Consider the following 22,404-nt stretch of genomic DNA (forward strand, 5'->3'; position numbering starts at 1 on the left):
ACACAATCTGTACTCATTAAAACTGACACTGTTTTCTAACTATTGAAGAATGGCAAAAATTAATGGAGCTGGGGAATTACTGAAATAATGTAATACTTTTGAAGCCAGACCCATCCATGTTTAGGGGAAAAAACGCAGTAGAAGCAATGCAATCTGAGAATTATTTTCTGTATAACCGCAACTTGAGTGCTCATCTCAAAGTTCAGGGATGTCCAGGTTTCTACATATCTTTTTGGCCTCATCTCAGCAGCATCTGAATGTTTAAAAGTGCTTGGGAATCTTCATGATGCCTGTGAGGCAGGAAAAGTATTCTTGTTTTTCTTTTGTTTTAAGGAGGAAAAGAAAGATATATGAAGTTAATTGCCAAAGGGCATGCAAGTATGTGTGCTAGAGCCAGGAATCAGGTGGAAGTGTTCAGTGTACCAGCCCAATGCCTGAACCAGCAGATTTTTTTTTCATTCGTATCTATTTATGTACCACATAAATAGGTAGACGTGTCATGTAAAGATTTCATGCTATGTGTTTGCTCTAAGCATGCATGTTTTACGTAATTGTTGTGACATTATTGGAGCATTCCTTGGTCAAACACACACCGAACTCACTTCCTTGAAGACCGTTTCAGTGCTGTAATACGCAAGGAGAAGTGACTCTAATATCTTCCACCTTCTTGGCCCTGATTCTGGGACAAGGGGATATTTCCAATGGTTGCTTTTTTCAACAAAGAATGTTCTGAAACCCCAGGCTGCGTGAACTGAATAAATGCTCAGAGCACACATTTCTATAAGAAGCTTGCTTGCCTACTGAGCAATTCCCAGCAATGTCTTTGGCTGCTAGCTATTGTTTTTTGTTTGTACTGTGGCAATGCCTAGAGGCTCCAGTCATGGATCAGGGCCCCATTGTGCTAGGTATTGTAGAGACACAACAAAAAGGTCTTTGTCATACTCTTAAGGCAAATCTGAGGTGGGTCTGGGAAAAGAACTTTCCCGAATCGCAAGTCCCAGGGCCAACTTCTAAGCAGTTTACTGCACTCCAGGCTTCAGGTTTATCCTTGGTTTTCTCATCTGTATTGGTTTTTGAACACAGATAATAAGTGAACTCTGAAAACAGAAAAAATGCAGAAAATTGATGTAGTTACTTATATTTTTCACTGCCCTTTTAAATAAATAGCCAGCCAGTGATTGACAAGAGGTTCCTTGGGGACTCTGTTACCATCTTTGGCTTGCACCATCCCTCAGAGTGTTTTGTTGTGGTGACTAAAGCATATCCTGAGGCAGAAATGACACTTCCCAGAAAACAACCTTTTCCTGTGCGTATTTCAGATGTGTGTATTTAGTTTGCCTCATACATATACCATTGCTGGGGGTATCTGCATGACAACAGGATTTTTGCTCCTCAGTCATTCATCAGCTGCTGGCACTTGAAGTCACATTCCTTTCTGTATCACATCACATTTAGTTGCTGTGGATACTGTTGTGATGCCACAAACAGAGGATTAGGGCTTGCTGTAGCCCTTCCTCTCCTAGAACAAAAGGTTCTGCTCCTGAATGTCCTATCTGCAGCACAGGAAAGGGGAGCAGTGGGGGTCACTGAGGAGGGGTGGTACTGAAGCTCCACAAAATCTCCCACCCCACACATGTGGCAACGATGTGCTTATCTCCCCAGAGGGCCCTGGGTGAACAGAATAAAGAATTAAACTTGTATGGAAACTACTAAAGTGTAGGTACCTACAAAGTCATGTCAGGCCCCTCATCTCTACGTCTTAGTGGGAAATACTCTAGCACTGGTTCAGCACTTTGGCTTTGTTTCTTTCCTGGAAGTCCTCTTTACCTCTACTCTCAAACTAAGAATGAGATGTTTTCCCAGATTTTGGAGATAGTGCTTATCTGGCGTATGGGATAACTGAAGCCACAATCACAGAAAGCAGGTCTGGAAAGTTCCTCAAGGGGACCCTTCATCTGCTAGGGAAACATTGTGTAATGCAAGGAAAGAGAAGATGGCCTGAGAATGTAGTTTGTGTTTTTCTGACCCTCAAAACCAGCTCTGTAGGAAGTGATCGTATTTCAAAATCCACATTCAGCTAACAGAAATTAAAAACCTGTTATATTTCTGGCAAAATAATAATATTAAGGATCACGTCAATACTCAAAATAATTCAGCATGTAGCACTCATAAATCAACTATTTTCATTTATGTGCTGCTTAATTAAATACCTTTATACCTCATTTTTGGATTTTTTTCTTTAAATATTCTTATGCCTAAAATAAAAATGGAGCTAATAGGTTTAGCCACTGGTGGTGGGTTTGTTTCCTTATCCTTCTCTGCCATGGATTAAAAACTTGAGAGAACAAACATTTATCAGCTGGAATAAAGATTTTTTTGATTTCCTTTTTGTCTTCTAAGATGCATTCCAGACTTTCAAAGAAGCCACAATAAAGCTTTTATTTTCTATTTATATGCTCATACATTATTTTCATTCATGTATCTATAACCAGATAAACATTCTGCAAATTCACATGGAATTATAATCACTTTGTTCTTCTTTTGGGATAGTGACTCATAATTAAATACATGCAGCTGAAAGACAAAAATGTGGCATTGAGACTGTACTGCTGCAGTAAGGGGAAAAAAGATGGAAATAGAGGTTAAGGTCAGCATAGTTGATAGGGACGGAGACTCCAGAAATCAGGTTAATGTTCTGGTGCATCCACAGATATCCTGTACCAACCGTGTAAGTTACGGCTAGCATTTCATCCCTTGGCTTCAAAATGAGGATAATTATTTTCCTGTGTCAGAGGGTTTTGTAGGGAATAGTATCTATTAGTGATGGTAAAAAAAAAAAATCAGACGACGTGATAACATTCCATAAGTATCAAGAGAAAGAAGCTTAATTAGCACCACACTAGAGACTGATACTCTGGCTAGAAAGAGCAATAGACTAGAGGTACTGAAGGCAGCCAGAATTCAACCCTTTGCTGTTTATATAATGAGCTAACTCACAGTTAGTATTTGTTGTGAATTGCACAGTGAAAGAATGTAATTTTAAAATGCCTTTTTGTTGAGTCTTGAATGTTTTGTCCAAAATGTCTCAGATTTAACAAACTTTCAGAGAATTTGAACCTGACCTGGATTCTGAACCTGGCCAGATGTAACGCTGCCAGGCAGCATCTGCAGCTCTGGGTTAGGTAGCCACAGGAGCCCTTCCAGGGCAGGGCTGCGCATTCCAGGTCTGCAGCCCGTCTGGACTTCAGCACCCTGCTGGAAGGGGGCTCGGGCTCCTACTGCGGAGCCAAGACTTACAGCGCTGCAAGTTTTGAACGGGGCTTTTTGGATCTGGAGCACAGGCCTGGCCACCCCGCACGCACAAGCTGTAGGCATGGACTCCCCTGTCCCATGGTAGAGTCCCTTCATGGCTTCCTGTTGTGGAGCCAGGGGTGGGGACAGAAAAAAAAGGTGTTAGATTTGCTATTTTATAAGACCCTGCCTTAATGCAAATATTGTTCTTCTTGGGGACAAATTGCCCCTTAAATAAAAACATTGTATTTCTTACAAATTCTGTCAAGGCTGCTGAAATGTCAGAGGCAATGACTGTAATCAGTGCTTTTAAGGTGTCAGCAATGTACACGGTCATATTAAAACAAAGTATAGTCCACTTAAAACTGATCACATGTAGCAAGCGACTACAACAGTGTGTAAAATATTTTAAATGTCTAAAGTTTTTAGAGATGTCTTTGTTTAAAAATAAATTTTACCCATGCATTTATAAGCAATTTAAAATCATTACAAATTAGGTCATAAGAAAATATATTTGTATTATTTTGGGTTTAGTCACTTGTCTTTAGGAATAGGATAGGCAATTTCCCTGAGTTCCTTGAAAATTTTCTATTAAGCTTTAAGCTCTCATTTGTTCATGTGATAATTTTCCATGCCAAACTTCAATTTTATTAGAAAGGAAAACTTCTATAACTTGACTCATCTAGTCCCTGTTGCACACTGCACTGCAAAGGAAAAGCAGTTTTTACAAGACATATCTCAAGCCAGGTGATCTGCCTTTCCATATAACTCTTGCAAATGCAGTGCTGCCACTTTTATAAAAAATGCTGTCTTGAAATAGATACATCCTTAAGATAATATTGTAGAGTGTTAGAAAATTAAAGTCTTAGCCAAATTGAAGGTGGATTCTTAAAATAACTTGTAGCATTTATGGTTTCTGTAACATTTTTGATGTGGAAGATCTGCTAAGAGTATAGTAAATGACATATCAAGGACAAAACATATTTGGTCTGAAATTGAAATTCACATAATTTTTCAGACATTTATCTTTCCTTAATCTTAAAATTCACCAGTACTACAGGGAATTTGCATTAAAATTGACCATAATAGCTTTGAAAGTCCTTGATTTCAGATAGCCAGGACCTTGGGACTACTGACTCTAGTATGATTCCCATGACTTCCAGATTGCCTCCCATGGGGCATCCCTGAAGGAGGTTTCTGGGCTATTAGACTTCAGAGCAGCCCATCCATCTGGATCAGCCTATGCCAGCTGATGACACTGTGTGGAATATCAATTTCATTCAGCAGCTGCAAGCTCAGGGAAGATGTTTTTGGAGGCAGCACAGAAAATGTGGTTTCTAAATACATTTGTTTGGACTCTTGAGCTTATGAGAAACCTAAGAAGATGTTGGTTTCAGTGTGGTTCAGGAAAATATTGTATTTTCCCTAATCCAAAGTCCTTCATTCTGGATAAATCTTTGTAAGCTTGCACACATCATTGCACGTGTCATTGTTATAGCATAATGTGTTATCTTTTATCTTTAGATAGAATGGTAATGCTAAAACAAAACATAAACCAGGTTGCTATTTGAGTAGAGAGGATGGAGGTCTTCATCTAGTACCTCCAACAACTGTTCTCCAGCCATTGTTGCTGTACTTTCAGCAGGTAAACTGCCATTTTTCTGTTTCATTTCGGCTGCTGCTCTGTGTATCTTCAGTGAGTGAGGACAAGACCCACACCTTCTGCCCTTGCTCACCGTGCAGTCTGTCCACACAGGACAGCTGGTCCATGGGGTGCTGTAGGCAGCCACTGAGTTCCGAGGCTGTGTGCGCAGAGGGAACCACGCACATCCCACTGCTTGCCATAGGGAGACCATGGTCTGCACCCGACAGGACAAGGGGTGCAATAAACAAATATAAGTAAAATGTTTATCTTATTTCCTGGACTTATGCAAAATTAAGAGACCATCTCTGAGCAACTTACACTGCTAAACTGTTCTCCGTTGTGAGCAGAGTCTTGCTGGCTTCACTCAAGGAGGAGTTTCATAGTCTGGCCCTAGTTTGCACAGTTAAAGAAGTCTGGACATTTCCTAGAAGTCTGAAGATTTTTGGCTACTAGAAATGCTAGAGATTTCCCCATCCTAAGAAAAACCGCAGGCTTCTCCAATTACAAATATAATTGAAATTCACAATTAGAAGTTACAATAAAATAACATTTCCTGAAAGATCACTGTTCCCAAAGACCAGTGTAAACTTGCAGTCATTATTTGCAGGGGAGGGAGGATGGGACTGAACTGTGACTACTACCATTTCTGTGGATTATACATTGCCATAAGTGAAAGAAACATTATGCCCAACTTGGGCACACTCTTGAAATGCAAAGTGAAGTATTTGGAATAAAAAAGGCATTTCTCAAATGGCTTTTTCATCTTCTCTGTCATTCAGTCCTGAAGTGTTCAAGACACATTGTCATCTGTCAGACTAAACAGAGAAAGGAAAGTATTATTCAATTCTTGAAATATTTCAGTGCCCACACATCTTCAGTTCTCATGACTTTTTTTTTGTTCAGCCACTTGTGTCAACGATATTATCTATTCGGAGAAGTATGAGGCAATAGTATAGAATGTTAAGTTCTATAATGTCTTTCATTCCATGTACTGCCCCAAACAAACACTTTACCAAGTTAAATAACATTGCTACAGAATTAAAATATTCTAGAGAATAGAGAGAGAGGCAAGGAAAAAGCCAGTGTTTTCAGTTGAAAGCTGAAAAGTCATGGCAGTTTTCTGAAGCCTGTTCTGGGATGCAAAAGAGGATGTCCTTGTAACCTCAGTCTCTGTTTTTCAGGGACTTTAAGGGCGGGATGCTCAAGCAGAATTTGGAAGAGGAGATTTCCAAGGCAGGAAAATGGGGCAGAATGGCGTTTCAGTTCTATTTAAACAGTTCGGATCCAACCTGCTTTCACGCTTGTTTATGACTGAATCCAAAACTTAAAGGCATACAGTTTTCCAGAATAGTGTACATTGATGTAACTCATTAATTTTACAGTGTGATGCTGGTTTATATGAATTAGAGGTGTGATAGATCAAGAAAGTGAAAATATTAGGAGTTTCTGAGGTTTTTGTAGTTGTGAGTTGAAACTTTACTGAGACAGCCTGTGAGATTTTTGGTATTGTTGGGTAATATCTTAGAGCTTAGCCTCCAGCACAAAGCTGAACTTCAGTTCTGTCCTGAAGCTTAATGTTAATCCAAGTCTGAATTCTACCTCTTTAGTGCATTTCTCTCTCTTTTATCCTGCCCCTACTCTGTGGATACAATATACAAATATTGTCTTGCTAATCCATTACTGATGAATCACTGACTTGATAGAAATGTATACGAAAGTAAATACAAAACCAGAACATAGCATAATTGCACCAAAGTGAAATCTTTTGCAGCTGGCTAATGAAAATAGTCATGAAGACAATTTTTAAGTCTGCACTGTGCTACCATTAATATAATTAGTAAGTGCCACATCTTTGTGCTTTCCACACAAAGTTGTACATAATCAAAGTGGTAGTCTCCTTACAAATATCATATTAGTCTCATTCAGTGATTTATGGAAGTAGATTTGTCATCCTCATGAGACCCATCAGCTACACCTTTTCTCTTTGACGTGATAGTTGTTAAAAAGGTACCACTTTTATATGCAAAATATGTGTGCTTGACTTTGATACTAACATGAAATTATACTGAGAAATGCCTAAAGTCTTGATGCTTAAAGAAACAAAAATCTGTTTTTATAGTTATCTGGACATCATGAAGTAGCACTGATGAGATGAACAGGGTGTAAACTCTCCCCTCCTTGTATATTGGCATGAATTTTCAGTTTTATACTACTATCATCATTCTGTGAGTGAAGAATATACATGTGAAATAGAAGAGTTCCATTTGCAAGAGGCAGGCTATTCTTTAACAGAATTTTTAAAACTGAAGGGACAGTATAGATGAATTTGTTTACATTTAGACATGAAATAAATCTTCACATAATCCAAGTATCAGACATTATGCTCCTTTACAATGTCTTCCAGTAACTTAACAAGTATGGAACAGCAGTGTTAGTAAAAGTTCTTAGCTATTACTTGGTGTTTGAAGTTCTGCAATTCTACCTGTGAATTTATGAATGAATTTGTTGAGCATTTCTATACTTTAATCAAAATCAAGTATTTTTGAATTAACAGTCTTGCTTTTGGACTTCAGTCAAAGCAGAATTGCAATGACTGTAAAAAAAGTAATGACAGCAGCAGCTGGCATGAGTCTAAATGATACTTTTTAAAAGAAACTTGATGTGGGAATGCCAGCTGGTCAGCAGATTGTATGACCTCACTTGAGCTGGCTGCTTAAAGGGATATGCAACCGGAGGGTGAAACAAGAGCATTTCCTGCTGCTTTGCTCTGTAGTATTTGCCACAAGTACCATTATCACAAGCCTTTCTTCTGTTATTTATTCATCCCTGCAAATATTCTTCAAAGAAAGGTCAGGGAGCTGTAGAGCCAAGCTTAATACTGTTATTGAAATAGACTGTGAAGTGCTAGCAGACCAGAATCCAAGACGTGAGATGGTCCGATAATCTCCACTTACACAAAGAGAAATGACCATGATAACTAGCGACTCAAATTAGGTCCAGCTGGACAGCTGGAATCCTTAGGTGAATTAATCATTTTCTAAGGTACAAACCAGAAAGCTATTTCTCTGTCTTCTGAAATAAGTCATGAATGCCCCAAGGAACTAGAAATAAATGATAGTCCTCCACAAGTATAAGCTTATATATTTTCCTTTTAACATTATCAGAAAATGAAAATCCGACACAGCTGTAACCATTCTCAAAATATGTGCTAAATACTTTGTGCTATACTGCTCAAGTGGAGAAGCACAAAGGAAGCCATTCACCCTCCTACATATTACAGTGTATTGCTATACAATGCAGCATTCTTTAACTAAAAAAAGAATTTGATTCTGTAGATCCAAGTCCTTCTTGGTATTTTGCTCTACTCGTGTATCCGTGTACAACCAATGATACTTTTGCACTGTTCATCCTAAGAGTGCCTCCTGTAAGGGCTGGGTTAATTTCAATCCTCACCAGATGATTTATCTTTTGCAACCTGATGCATTCCTGAGAACTTTTCTTCTATAGAAAATGTTATTTTATTTAAGGACATAACAATGAAAATATTTGATAAAATCAAAGGTCCAGCTAGCTTAGCGTCATGCCTCTAACAATGACCAATTATGGCTGCAAAAAGAATTTCAGAATAGGACCAATGTACACATATCTCTACATTGTACTTTCCCAGCATTCTGTACTTTAGACTTCCTAATGCAACAATAATATTTCTCTGTTAGAAATATAAATGAAGTACCAATTACTTAGTATGTGGGCATCTGTCTTATAGAAAATTAATATATCCAGATAAGTATGTGCACACATACATAGATAGTTTGTTGTTGGAGTTTTAATATGTATGTAGATACTTCTCATTCTAATGCCAAAGTGTATTTTTGGTCTACTTGGGCCATGGCAGTACGAAGGCCTACTACATACACATCAGCGCATATGTTAAACTGCTACTTATTGTCTACTGAGCATACCCTTGCCAGCTCAAAATGTCCATCCTTCACGCATCAGCCCTCAAAAACTGTGGTAAGTTGAAAAAACACATGACTTCATTATAAAATTTTTTTCAAAAAATGGAGGGGAGATTTTCATTGTTTTCTGAGCCTGAGATGTTCATTTGGAGAAAATTTTTTGACCTTTTTTTTCCCAGAAAACTGAAAATAAAAATTAGTTTTGAGTTCTTGACGTGTCATGTAGCCACATCTTCAAATAACCTGGGCCATAAGGAAAGTGCCAAATATAGCTAGCATTGACACACCAAGTCATTTTTAGGTAAAAAACTTCAGTCAGCTTTCACAACCACTACTACATTCCTTCTTTATGATGCCTTAGAAGTTCCAGACAGAAGAGGAAGTGCTGAAATACGCAGAGAAAGGCACTTCTCTGCCCCAGGATGGAGTCCTGGCTGGAACTTGGTGTGAGCCACTCTACCACGGAAGGAAGACTGTCCTTGGGTGAGACTGATTCTGGCTTCTGCAAACCTATGGCAGCTGAAGACTTGAGCTAAGATGCAGGGCAATAGACTCTGACCTTTTGTGTGCATTCTTCCCATAAAAATGCAGACTGTTATTTCTATCTTGATAAATATCAGCTATGAGTTTGAAACTGTCCAAGATCCAAACCAACACTCCTTCCCTAACCTAAAAGCTAAAAGCTTAAAAAGTAGGCAAACCCCACAAGTTGGAAATCAGGGATAGCCATATGTGCTACAAAAAGAGGCATGGTATGACAGTACTGATGGGAACTGGTATTTGTGAGTTGGGTAGAAAATGGAAATTCTCCAAGACCTTCTAAGAAAAGGCAGTATGGAGTGGTTTTGGGATGTCAGAAAATTTTGACAGCCCTCAGGTGGGGATAGCCTTTACGAAGGTCAGAGAATGGGTTGAGGGAAAGATCCAAAGAAGTAGTTGTCATTGCTGGCTTTGCAGAAAGTGTGAGGTAAGAGAGGTTAAGAAATAATGTCAGAGGAAGAAAAGTCCCTCCCACGGGAGACAGTCCTTCACGACATTCTCCAACGTGAGTCCTTCCCACGGGCTACAGTCCTTCACGAACTGCTCCAGTGTGGGTCTCTTCCATGGGGTGCAGACCTTCATGAGCAGACTGCTCCAGCGTGGGGTCCCCCACAGGGTCACAAGTCCTGCCAGCAAACCTGCTCTGGCATGGGCTCCTCTCTCCACAGATCCACAGGTTCTGCCAGGAACTTGCTCCAGCGCGGGCTTCCCACCGGCCACAGCCTCCTTCAGGTGCCTCCACCTGCTCTGGCATGGGGTCCTCCACGGGCTGCAGGTGGAATCTCTACACCCCCTCATCCTCTCTCCATGGGCTGCAGGGGGACAGCCTGCTTCACCATGGTCTTCACCGTGGGCTGCAGGGGGATCTCTGCTCCAGCGCCTGGAGCACCTCCTGCCCCTCCTTCTGCACTGACCTTGGTGTCTGCAGAGTTTCTTACATCTTCTCACTCCTCTCTCTGGCTGCAAAAGCGCTCTCTAACTGTTTTTCTCTTTCTTAAATATGTTATCACAGAGGTACTGATTGGCTTGGCCTTGGCTACCAGCAGGTCCGTCTTGGAGCCGGCTGGCATTGGCTCTATCAGACTCAGGGGAAGCTTCTAGCAGCTTCTCACAGAAGCCACCCCTGTAGCCCCCCCGCTACCAAAACCTTGCCACACAAACACAACACAAGTGATAATGCAGGAGATATCATAGTTCTTTCTGATATTTGGCTGGGTCTGTGCCTGCAACAAGCAACAGCTGCTTCTACTGAGGTAGATATGCAAGGCTCTATGTCATGCTGACCGAGCTTTCCCTATCCAATAAGAAACACTTGCATAAAGTTAATCCAGAGCAGATTATCTACTTTGCAGATATCTGGAGCTTCAGAAGGGCCTGGAGCACCTCAGGAGCTGGTTGGTTTGTAGGGTTTGTGGTCACCATGGTTCTTGTAAGCCAGAACTATAGTCTCTTCCCCTCCATCTGGAGCACTCTCTGAAACGCTTGTGCACTGACATCTACCAATTGTGCCACTTCATTCATTTCCTCTGTTTGCTTCTCAAAATATTTTGTACTTTTAAAAGTTGTTTCTAAAAAGGCTGAACTTTGTCTCATGGTCAATAGTAGCCCAGATAACAATTAACAGGCATGTCAGACTTAAATCAGTTGGATTAAAGTCAAGTCTGTCAGCACAGGCCATTGGCATACCAAAAAGATGAAGATGTGAGTTATGATGTATCTCCTGTATGTTGTAATTTTTAGAACCTGGAATACTCATGGAGAAATACTAATGGCGACCTCACTGTATTTCATTCTGATGCATGAGAAGCTCAACATGACCTGGCAATGTGCGCTTGCAGCCAAGAAAGCCAACCATGTCCTGGGCTGCATCAAAAGCAGCATGACGAGCAGGTCAAGGGAGGTGATTCTGCCCCTCTACTCTGCTCTTGTGAGACTCCCACCTGCAGTACTGCATCCAGCTCTGCAGACCCCAATATAAGAAGGACATGGAACTGTTGGAGCGAGTCCAGAGGAGGGCCACGAAGCTGATCAGAGGGCTGGAGCACCTCTCCAAAGAAGACAGGCTGAGAGAGTTGGGGATGTTCAGCCTGGAGAAGAGAAGGCTCTGGGGAGACCTTATAGTAGCCTTCAAGTACCTCAAGGGGCCTACAAGAAAGCTGGGGAGGGGCTGTTTACAAGGGCATGGAGTGATAGGACAAGGGGTAATGGCCTTAAATTGAAGGAGGATAGATTTTAGATTAGATATAAAGAAGAAATTTTTTATGATGAGGCACTGGAACAGGTTGCCCAGAGAAGTTGTGGATGCCCCCTCCCTGGAAGTGTTCAAGGCCAGGCTGGATGAGGCTTTGGGCAACGTGGTCTAGTGGAGGGTATCCCTGCCCGCAGCAGGGGGGTTGGAACTAGATGATCTTTGAGGTCCCTTCCAACCCAAACTATTCTGTGATTCTGTAATTCTACGATTATCTAGAAATCATACCCACTTTTGAAAAGTTAACAAATGGAGATGTTTTGCTCTCTGATGAAGAAACAACCTGAGAAATTAATTTGTTGCAATCAAAATCTTTTGCAGACTTTTGCTACTTTCAGTTATAGTTTTGTTAGGAAGATGGTGTAGATCCAGAATGGAGTTTCTAGTGAAGATGAAATGCAGTTGCAGAGGAGATGATAGCCCAGTGCACAGAGCCATCTTCCTAATTCCAATGACAAATCTAAACTTAAATCTCCAACATCCTAGAAACTGTTAGCACTCTCTCTTTTCCTCTCTCTCTTTTTTATGACCAAGTATCAGTGGTTCCTTTGAGGATTTATTTTTCTATAGAATCTAGTAATATTTAAATGTATTGTGGCCTAAAATAAATGTGCACAAAAATGAGATATGATTTTTCAAGTTTTTTTTTTTTAAGACAATAGAACTTAACCCATAAATTTGGGGAGTCACAGCTGTGCATTGTGCCAAGAATGACAAAGTTAATGGAAAGCAGTTTTCTTATTTTTCCTGTTGGACATCCATCTTAAATGCAAATGCTCCTATTTATGCTGATGTTGACACTGAAAATAGAACGATCAAGATTTTAATAGGATGGTGAGAATCATATCCAGTGTTGTCCAATGATTGTGTGAAGGAAGTGATTAACTCTGCAGAGAGTCGGAAGTGTCTACAGACAGATTTGGAGAGAGCCAACAGAACTATATGCAAAATTTGTGTCTAGCCATAATGTTGATTTTGGCACAAAGGGAAATGACTGAGCAAGTGCAAGAATAGGAAATTGTTGAACTTTGTCAGCTATTTTTTAGTGTTTTGAAGAAGCCTGTGAATAAATTAGCTAGAGAGGCAACACTCCCTGGTGTGTCCACAAAATTACCTCCCATTAGAGGAAGGATGGTGAACAGTGGGTCTTCAGGAGAGTGAATGCTACAGCTGAAGCAGGCCATGCTTTCGGCAGGACCAGAGTGCATTTTGGAAGTCAATCTGCATGTGGAAAATAGGGAAATGGTAGGGAGTAGGGGTGGTAACAGCAAGGTGGGGAACAGCATTACTCTCTCTCTCCTGTGATAAATGAACATGCAAGGCACAACAGCACATGGTCTGGGACTGGGACTTGTTTACTTTTCAGGCTAGAAATAGATGTCCTGAGTTTGTTTTGTGTTGTCCTTGGATTTGGCAATATTACACCTTGCCAAGCAAGGGGCATCTTTTTGTTGCTCCTGCTACCTTTTTCACATCCACCTGTGGTGACAGGTTGAAAGGGCTGATGCAGTCAAGCAGAAATATTTTTTACATTCTTTTTTTTTTTGTTTCTAGCTTTAAGGTTGCTCCTGCTTTGTACCCTGAAGCAAGATGACCAATAGAGAAGTATGTAAATAGCCTCTGGACTGCCATCTCATAGAATTCCCTCATAAGTTAATGAGAGCATGGGCACTCGGGTAAGATCAGCTGTGGCTCTGTAAATGGTTTTTTCCATCTATGTGCAGTTTTTGCAGGTGCACTAAGATACCTCAAAATGCACAGATTTTTGCTCTGTTTCTTGAATTCACTATTTTAGAACTGTTCTTTTCTTATAGGCAAGAATCCATTATAATTTGGAAATTTTAATTTTAGAATAAAAATTTCAACACTTTTTTATTACCTGGTAAGCACAGGCCTGAAAAAGCATGTATATAAAAATCAGTTTTGGGGTGGGGTGGAGAGTTGTGGCAACAAGAAAATCTAGAATTTTTTAGAGATAAGACACCAGTACCTTCTGTGAAAATCATGTCTTTGAGAAAAAAAAATCTAAAATGTTTTCCAATTTCCTACAGGTATAATGTGACATAATAGCTTCCTTCCACAAAATATCTATGCTTCCTTTCATAATAGAATGCATAGGAGAACTTTGATTTTGGCCAAATAAAAAGGGGACACTGGTATTTGCCATGAAGTGTGTATCCTATAATACAGAAATAGGAGAGCAGCAAACAGAGCGTTTTTCTCTACACAGAGATACTTACTTGGGCTCAGTTCTTGCAAACACGATTCTGCATGTGTTTAACTTCCGATGCATGAATAATTCAGCTAAAGTCAAGCTCACATATGATTCCACAAAACCTTCTTGGGAAAGTAGTCATTACTGCTGGGAATATTCCATGGAGCTGTGCGTATAAGGGCTACCTATATTGAGAACAAATGTAGACAGTGTTGCCAGGGAACCCCAGGAGTTTTGGGAGCGCACGACAGCAAGAACAGACTGGAAGGGTCTGTCCTGTACTGCTTACACTGCAAAGCTACACACGGTGGATTATAATCAGCCCCTTGAGGGCTGCCAGCTTATCCTGCCTGCATTTCACTGCAAGTCATTCTTCTCTGCTGGGCGTATAGCTGCCGTAGCACTTCTGAGGTCATTTTACCTGAGCAAAGATGGCAATCGTTACTGCTAATGACTTCTTTGGCAAAACACTGAGGGCTTTATGCTGAAAGTAATTTCTGAGCACCTGGAGTCCAACACGTCCTTATTTGTGTTGGTCTCAGCTGTTTTTAAAGATTTGGCTACACCATTAGAACTTGTCAATCGATCATGTTAACCAGCTATCTTTCTTCTCTCTGCCACTGTACTCACAAAACCATCCTTGCATAAGGGTCAGAATATCGCTATTTGTGTCTTTCTCTCCTATTGCTTTTGGACCATGTCACCACTTGTTTTCTTCTTTTCTCACAGCTTCTTAAAAATCATGATTCTTGTCTTTGCCCTCAGGGCATTTCTTGGTTTAACTCTCTACAGATGAGGACAGCTGTAGCTGCTCTTTAGGAAGATGGCCACAGAGCTCAAAGACTAGCACTGCAAACTACCCTTTGCACCTTATTTTATTGTCGTGGTGTCACCTCTGCCTGACCTGCCTGTGCATTTCTCTCGCAATTTTTTCATCTGCTTCTACACTAAAATGTGGGATGTGCTTTCTGAATCAGCCAAAAGACCACAATACTGACTCTTCTGTATTTTGCTTTTGCTGTGTACAAGGGTTTAGTCAACGCACACAGTAAAAGGTAACTGTATGCATAAGGATTTGTGAACACAGTGTAAGAGTATGCTGACATTGCTTAGCTTTTGACTGTTGTGTGGTTAGATCTCTGGACAGACTTGTGCTTTCCTTTGTATGGGGATTCTTTACCTAATATAATGTAAATTAAAAAAAGAGGCAGGAAATGAATTCACACAGCTTTGGTCTCTTGCCTCTGAAAATTATGGGTACAGTCTTCTTAATAGCAAAGACAAAACCAAATAATTGCTGTGGGTGGGGAAAATAGAACATCTCCTGTTTTGGTCACTAATTTAAGGGCAAGAGGTGGAAGTGAGGGGAAACTAGGCGTGCCTTAATAGATTCCTGCCCTATCATCAAGGCTTTGAGCTTCAATTCCTCTGTGCCAATCTTCACCTTCTGTAACAAGACAGTACTGCTTCACAGCAGTTGTATAGAAATGAATTATTAATTAATGGGCCATTGTTTGTGGAATTAGTTTCTAACTGCTAATGAAGAACAATACAATTTTCTCAAATTTGGCTGAGATTAGTTTTATACAACATTTCAATTCCATTTCAGTAAATGTAATCATTTTCTATTTCAGTCTGACTGCCTAGTGAAAGGGCAGTAGATGTGCAAAGGAATTTATTATATTTATTACTTATTATTTACATTTTTTATTATTTATTATTATAAAATGCTTGGTAATTCATTGAAGAGACTGGTACGAAAAACCAGCCTGGTGTTTCAAAATCTAGAAGAAAAACTGGTCTGGTCAGTGAAAGTAGAGACCACAATCACATTAAATAGAGGTGAGCTGCCCGAAGGAAGGAATGTTTTCAGTTCTTTCTTCCATCAAGTTTACTAATTAAGCCTTTTTTCAAAAAAGCAGCAGGTTTATTTTATTTAAATTAATATGTTAATTAAATGAAAAGAACTGCCTTGCAACCTTTTTTTTTTTTTTGTGGTTTTTTTCCTTCCCTTGAGATAAGGAACCAGAGCAAAATTATATATACAAAAAAGCATGGATGTTCCGCAAATAGGGACTGTATCTCATTTTTATTTCAGAAACTTCAGCAATGGACTCCCTCAATAGGTAGTAACCTGCAATACCAGATATGCCTAATACCCTGCAGAGTTCAGGTAAGTGTAATAATATTTTTAAATGATACTGGATATAGGGGATCAGATCTTACTATTTTTCTCAGAGGTCTGTTCTTTCACATAATGGTACAGAAATGAGTTTCGGATGAGTTCTTATGAGCCTTGAAATTTTACTCAACCACACAGTATTGTTCCAAGTTTAAATGCCACAGGAGGTTTCCAGTGTATGAAGAGCCGATAACTGAAGAGTGTGTTTGCATAGTATGTTACAGAGATCTTGGGGAATGTGAGGAGGACAAGGAAGGTGCACGTGTGCAATGGCTGGTTTTCATTATATACCCAAGTTTGTTTGTTTTTTCTGCTCTGTTGTCTGAGTTGCTGTTTTATTTTCTGTATGTAGAACTTTAAATTGGTAAAAATACTGCTACTGGAGAGCTTTTCCAGGTGCTAGTATTGTGCCTATTTTCATATCAACTGTGTGTCTCAAAACTGCATAGATTTCCAGTACCTTAGTGACACACAAAAGTATTGCTATCCCCATTTTAAGGACTAACTTGTGCAACTTTCCAACATGACATAGTAGCTCTGTCAGAATCAAAATTATGTCTGCAGGTGTTGGATTCAAGTTCAGCTCTGGCAGGATCTTCCACTGCATTGGAAAGAAAGAAATTGTGCTTTTCCTAATCCAGAATTAAATTTCTTCTCTAGCCCAGAAGTGCTGCTTAGCTTTTAACATGTGAACAAATGCATGAGCACAGTGCAGGACAGATCCTCAACTGATGTATGTTGGCCTGACTCCACCAAAATCATATGAAGCTATGACAATTGACAGCAGCTGTGGACCTGCCACATTGCATCTGCTCAGACTCATTTCAAGAAATCCTCCTCCTTACCACTATGAATGATGAACCAGCTCTTAGAAAAAACTTATTAATTCTAAAGATTGAATCCTAGGTCTCTTAAATTTCTTCAAGTATTGAGCCCTGTGGCCTTCACTTCAGCAATTTGAGTTCACACAGCATCAGATCATAACCCTTCTCTCTTCTTTAACTTTCTCCTTTCTCTTGAATAGCGTCACCTTCAGAGCACTTGAGTGGGCCTCCAGAAATCTGGGCTTAGTTCCTGGTCTTGCCACAGGCCTCCTTCAGGCAATACTTTAGATTTCCTGGTTTCAGAAAGTTATGGATTTAGGACTGTTGGCCTGGTGAATGTGGGTGAAGAAACTTCATCTGTAGCTCCAGTACTACTATGAATAATCCTATTAATAATGTATATGTGTACATATACACACACTAAGTCTCTCTCACTCATGCTTGTGTCATGATTTAGACACATGGAAAGAAAAATAATGATAAAGCGTAATAATTTAGGACTTGGCAGGCTGAGGGGTGCTATCACTTTGCGCAATCTCACGAAATCATGATGAAGTGCCTAGGCAGGGAAGGGACAATGCCCTGGAGCTTGTTTCCCACATGTGTCGGGGTGTTTTGTTCTTGTTGTCGTGTGTCCCCCCCCCCCCCCATACATTTCTGTTCTTCTTTCTACCACTGCAAAAATTCTCTTAACCTTCCTGCCATTAATCAATGCATATGCAAGTGATTTAATTAAAATAACTTCAATTGTGCTAAACCCAAGAAATTAATAATACCCATTAAAATGATCATTGTTGTTCACATCAGAAAAATTTTAGCAGTAGACAGGATACATAGATGAGAAGCACACAGGCAGCAGAACATAGTGTATATATGCTGACAATTAAAAAAGTTCAAAATGTCTTTAATCTCACAGTGTAATTATCCTAACTGTCAGTCAAATCATTCCTTAAGCACTTTTTCTATTGAATCTGAAAAAAGAAATTCAGTGAACATTACAAACAATCCAAAATATACAAAGGATTGCTAAGTCCCAGCTTTGCTGTTGTGGTGGTAGCTCCTGTGGTGGTGGTGACTGTTGCACTATATGAGGGGTCCTTTTGTGTTAGGTGCTGCACAAACACTGGGTTCAGTAGTGAAGAGAAATTAGGCTTTAAGATCTACACTGGGAAAAAAAGGCAGAAGAATCTCCATGTACTTGGTGAAAAGCAATTCCTTCCTCCTGTGAGGGAAGAATAAAGGGTAGAGTTATGGCAAAAATCTTAACAGTGATTTAAAAAAAAAAAAAAAAATCCAGAAGCTCGTGAAAATAATCTTCCATTTTTACACATGCGAAAACTGAGATAAATGGATAGAGAGGCCACAAAAAGAAACCAGTAAGACAAATAAACTAAAGCCTGTCAAGGCAAGGATTGGATCTTATCTCTTGACTCCCAGTTCCTTGCGGTAACTAGATCACACTGCATCCATCACCACCAGTCATTGTGTGGTTTAGTTGTCCATTCTCTGACTGATTAATTTTGGGGAAATGAAGCATCAACATAGGTTATCTTGAGTCAGTAGAAACAATATACATAGTCTATAGGGTTCCCTCTCCCCTAAAAGTCTGCTGTTCCTAATTCCCAGATAAACTGGAAGACCTCCTATAAACATGATCATTACATGCTTTTCCATATTTAAGTGGTAGAAGGAAATCCCTTAAGCTGTATGATCGATGTCTGGCTTGCCTGTCCTTTGTAGAAGCCTGAGTATTCAAAGAAAAGCCAGTGCTTCAGCGCAGTACAATAAAACAGACATTGCCTATGCATGGTAATTACCCCAAATATTTTTTATGGAGTTCAGTGGACCTGCTCTTTTAGAACAGATGGTATAGGCTACAGGTTGTTTCACCATGGCTTTTCTTCTTCTTTTTTTTTTTTTCTACAGCCAATTCATTTTATCCTTAATGTCTTAGCCACTTTTGCCAAAATGGTTTTTTAGTTTTTTATTCCTCACAATGGGACACAGAATGGTGTTGAAAGGTATTGTAACTGGCATAGCCTGCAGGCATTATGAAGCTGGGTAGAATACTTGGGCTCTTTCTCACTGTTTTAATCTTGGCTTGCAGTCATACTGACTTATTAAAACCAAAACAAAATGGAAAAAACCCAACCCACCCAAATATTCCAGCTTGATTTTTATCATGAAAGGATTTCTGTGCCAGGAAGACACCTGGTTGGTTTTGAAGCGCTGTTTTCCAACATAGCTAGATTTTTATTTTTTTTTCTTTTTAAGGGGCATGGCAGAATTTTGAGCTCTGAACATCATGTAGCCCTCCAAAACCAAAGCAAATGTATAGAAAGTTTTTTACTAATTGCCCCATCCCAAGATTGCCAGGTGCTGACAGGAGGGCACAGTTGTGTTAGCCAGCTGAAAATTTGGAATTTGGAGCTGTTATGACTTTACCTTTTCATCAACATACTCCAGGATCTTTACTTTCTTCATATTTCCAGTGTGGTTTCAGCCTTCTGCCTAGTGTTTATCAGATCTCTTTTAGTTTATGACCTTGAGCATTTGGAGACGAACTTCTGAACTCGCCAGTTCCAAACCCTATGATTATTTCAATGATGCAAGTAGTCAGGAGCCAACTGGAAATTCAGTTGCAAAAGTGAAATTCAGAACTACAAGCATATCATGAGCCCAAACAGGCGTTTCCAGCAAAAAAGCTTGGAAGCTGCTGTTCTAGTCTGTTAAGAAATGAAGCTGTGGCTGTCGGTTGCTGTTATTATTGGCTAAATAGTGACAATGGGCTGAACGCTGGAGAGTATGCGGCACATATGAGGTCCTTGTGTGATCTTACATCAGGATGTTTTATCTGCAACCTGCTGGAGTAAAAAGGATACCAAAACTGCACTGAGAGGTCTCTATAGCAGAATGAGACTGTAAGAACTGCCCTTCAGTGTTATGTTCCTGCAAGAATGCCACTGAGGCTGGCTGTAGGCTCCTTACCTGGTATTCCCAGTGAACTGTGAATGTACGTCATATTTAGAGCAGCCCTAGGGGCATATCTACTTGCCCAGGCAGTCTCCAGCTTTCCAGTCTTACCTCTTTTGATAGCTTTGGTCCAAAAGGAAAGCCCCAGAATCTCTCCTACCACAATTCTGATGTTGGTTACCATAGATGCATATGGGATTTGTAGTCTGATTTCAAACAGACTGAGAGCAGGCTTTTGGATATCTAGCTGGGTTATAGGATTATCCTGGAATACAGAAGACCCCTCAAGTGCTCTGTGGCATACCGTGGTTATAATTTCTGTAAGCAAGGAGTATGTTTGTATAATAGGCATTGTAAATAAGGACCTCAGAATATAAGGCTCTTTCTAGCCTGTTGTTACTTGTTCTTTCCATACCATAGAAACCTTTTCCTTACTTTTCCATGAAATTCATCCTGACCAGGATCTAGTATGTATTGGCTCTGAGCCATTTCATCCTATCATTACAATGTGTTTCTTCATTATGCCATCCTAGATAATATGTTGTTTGATCTCAAAAACTAAGCAAAGTTGAGTTTGGGTGGTATCTGGATGAATGCCTTCCAAGAAAATGTTAATATCGCACAAGAAATAGCACTAGTGATTCATGACAAAATTATGACTCTTCGATTTGATGTACTTCAGAAATAATAAATCTAATCTTTTGTGTTTTAAAGAGGTGAAAAAGCTGAGTCATTCTCTTCAGCATGAACCCTGAGGGTTTCGGTTTTATGGCTGGTTTTACTGTTTTTCTGTGGGAAGCCTGTCTTGTATGAATTGTACTGTGCTGCTTCAGTGTTGACCCTTAGTAGCCCCAAGACTAGTCCATAGTGGCTTTACTTGAGCCTGTCTCAGTTATTTGTCATGTAGGATGTATTTGGTCATAAATCCCTTGGCCAACCAGTACTACCCTCACTGCCAATATGCCCCCACATTACACTTCCTCCAGGACACAGTGGGTGCAGAAGACTACTACGTGTATAACTAACTTGCTACTTAAGTGAGATGAGTTGTAAAGGCAAATGTCTTCTTTAATATGTATCACCTACGTTGAAGAAAATGTTGCTGACAAAAAAAAAAAAAAGGCATTCACTATTGAGAAAATTACTTGACCACTTGTAGGAGAAGTGGATCAGGATGGGTGGGATGCTCAGGGAATGAGATTTTAAATCTAAATTAGAATCAACTCTGCACTGTCTGTTTTCCATTAAGATTACTGTTTTTCATCAGCTTACATATTTGTGTCAAATGGGACACATGAAGATGAAAGGTTTACCCACAGCCACAAAGCGAGTCAATGATTGATGCACGTTATTTTCCCAGTTTCGTGATTTTGTTGTACTCTTGAAAAATGGTTCATTTTTTTCCCCTTTATGTGCAATTTTAGGAGAGGTTTGTTATTGTGAAATAAAAAATAAATAAAAGGGTACTTATCTCATTATAAGCATAAGATGCATCTACACCAGCAGGGCCCCTCTCCCTATCACAGGCTTTACAAGGCCTAACACAGATGTCAAAAACCTTATGTGCTGGGTTTGGCTGGGATAGAGTTAATTTTCTTCGTGGTAGCTAATATGGGGCTATGTTTTGGATTTGTGCTGAAAACAGCATTGATAACACAGAGATGTTTTAGTTATTGCTGAGCACTGCTTACACCAAGTCCAAGGCCTTTTCTGCTGCTCACACCACCCCACCAGCGAGCAGGCTGGGGGTGCACAAGGAGTTGGGAGGGGACACAGCCGGGACAGCTGACCCCAAGTGGCCAAAGGGATATTCCATACCATATGATGTCATGCTAGGCATATAAAGCTGGGGAAAGAAGAAGGAAGGGGGGGGATGTTCAGAGTGATGGCGTTTGTCTTCCCAAGTAATGATTATGTGTGATGGAGCCCTGCTTTCCTGGAGATGGCTGAACACCTGCCTGCCGATGGGAGTGGTGAATGAAGTCCTTGTTTTGCTTTGCTTGCGTGTGCAGCTTTTGCTTTACCTATTAAACTGTCTTGATTTCAACCCATGAGTTTTTTCCCTTCCGATTTCTCTCCCCCCATCCTGATGTGGAGGGAGTGAGCGAGTGGCTGTGTGGTGTTTAGCTGCCTGCCAGGTTAAACCACACCACTTTACCATGATCTTTTTGTGCCTGTGGAGCTCAGGCCAAGCCAAGACTGCTTTCAGATGTAATTCAACTGAATTTGGATTACAGACTTGCATGGTCCAATGCATACTCTTTGCCCAAAGGAAGATTCAGAGGGGATGATACACCAGATGGTTATGCTACCATTTAGAGGGACATCAGCAGCCTGGGGAAATAGGTCTGCAGGAGTCTCATTAAGTTCAACAATGGGAATTGCCAAGTCCTGCACCTGAGGAGGAACAGCTCCATGCACCAGTACATGCTGGGGCTGACTGGGAATCAGCTTGACAGAAAGGGACCTGGGGGTCCTAGTGGACTCCAAGTTGAACATGAACCAATAATGTACTGTTGCCACACAG

The 22,404-nt window shown here is 40.2% G+C and overlaps 1 long non-coding RNA gene across 1 annotated transcript in view; it reads left to right on the forward strand.

Moving 5' to 3' along the window:
- Window positions 1–22,404, forward strand: part of LOC142602003 (uncharacterized) — a 74,575-nt gene that overhangs the window by 42,861 nt on the left and 9,310 nt on the right. The window contains exon 3 of the long non-coding RNA XR_012835611.1: window positions 15,997–16,071. This is a non-coding gene — a long non-coding RNA (uncharacterized LOC142602003). The remainder of the gene's footprint in view (window positions 1–15,996; window positions 16,072–22,404) is intronic.

Source organism: Balearica regulorum, chromosome 5 (genome assembly GCF_011004875.1).
Source record: "Balearica regulorum gibbericeps isolate bBalReg1 chromosome 5, bBalReg1.pri, whole genome shotgun sequence".
NCBI lineage: Eukaryota > Metazoa > Chordata > Aves > Gruiformes > Gruidae > Balearica > Balearica regulorum.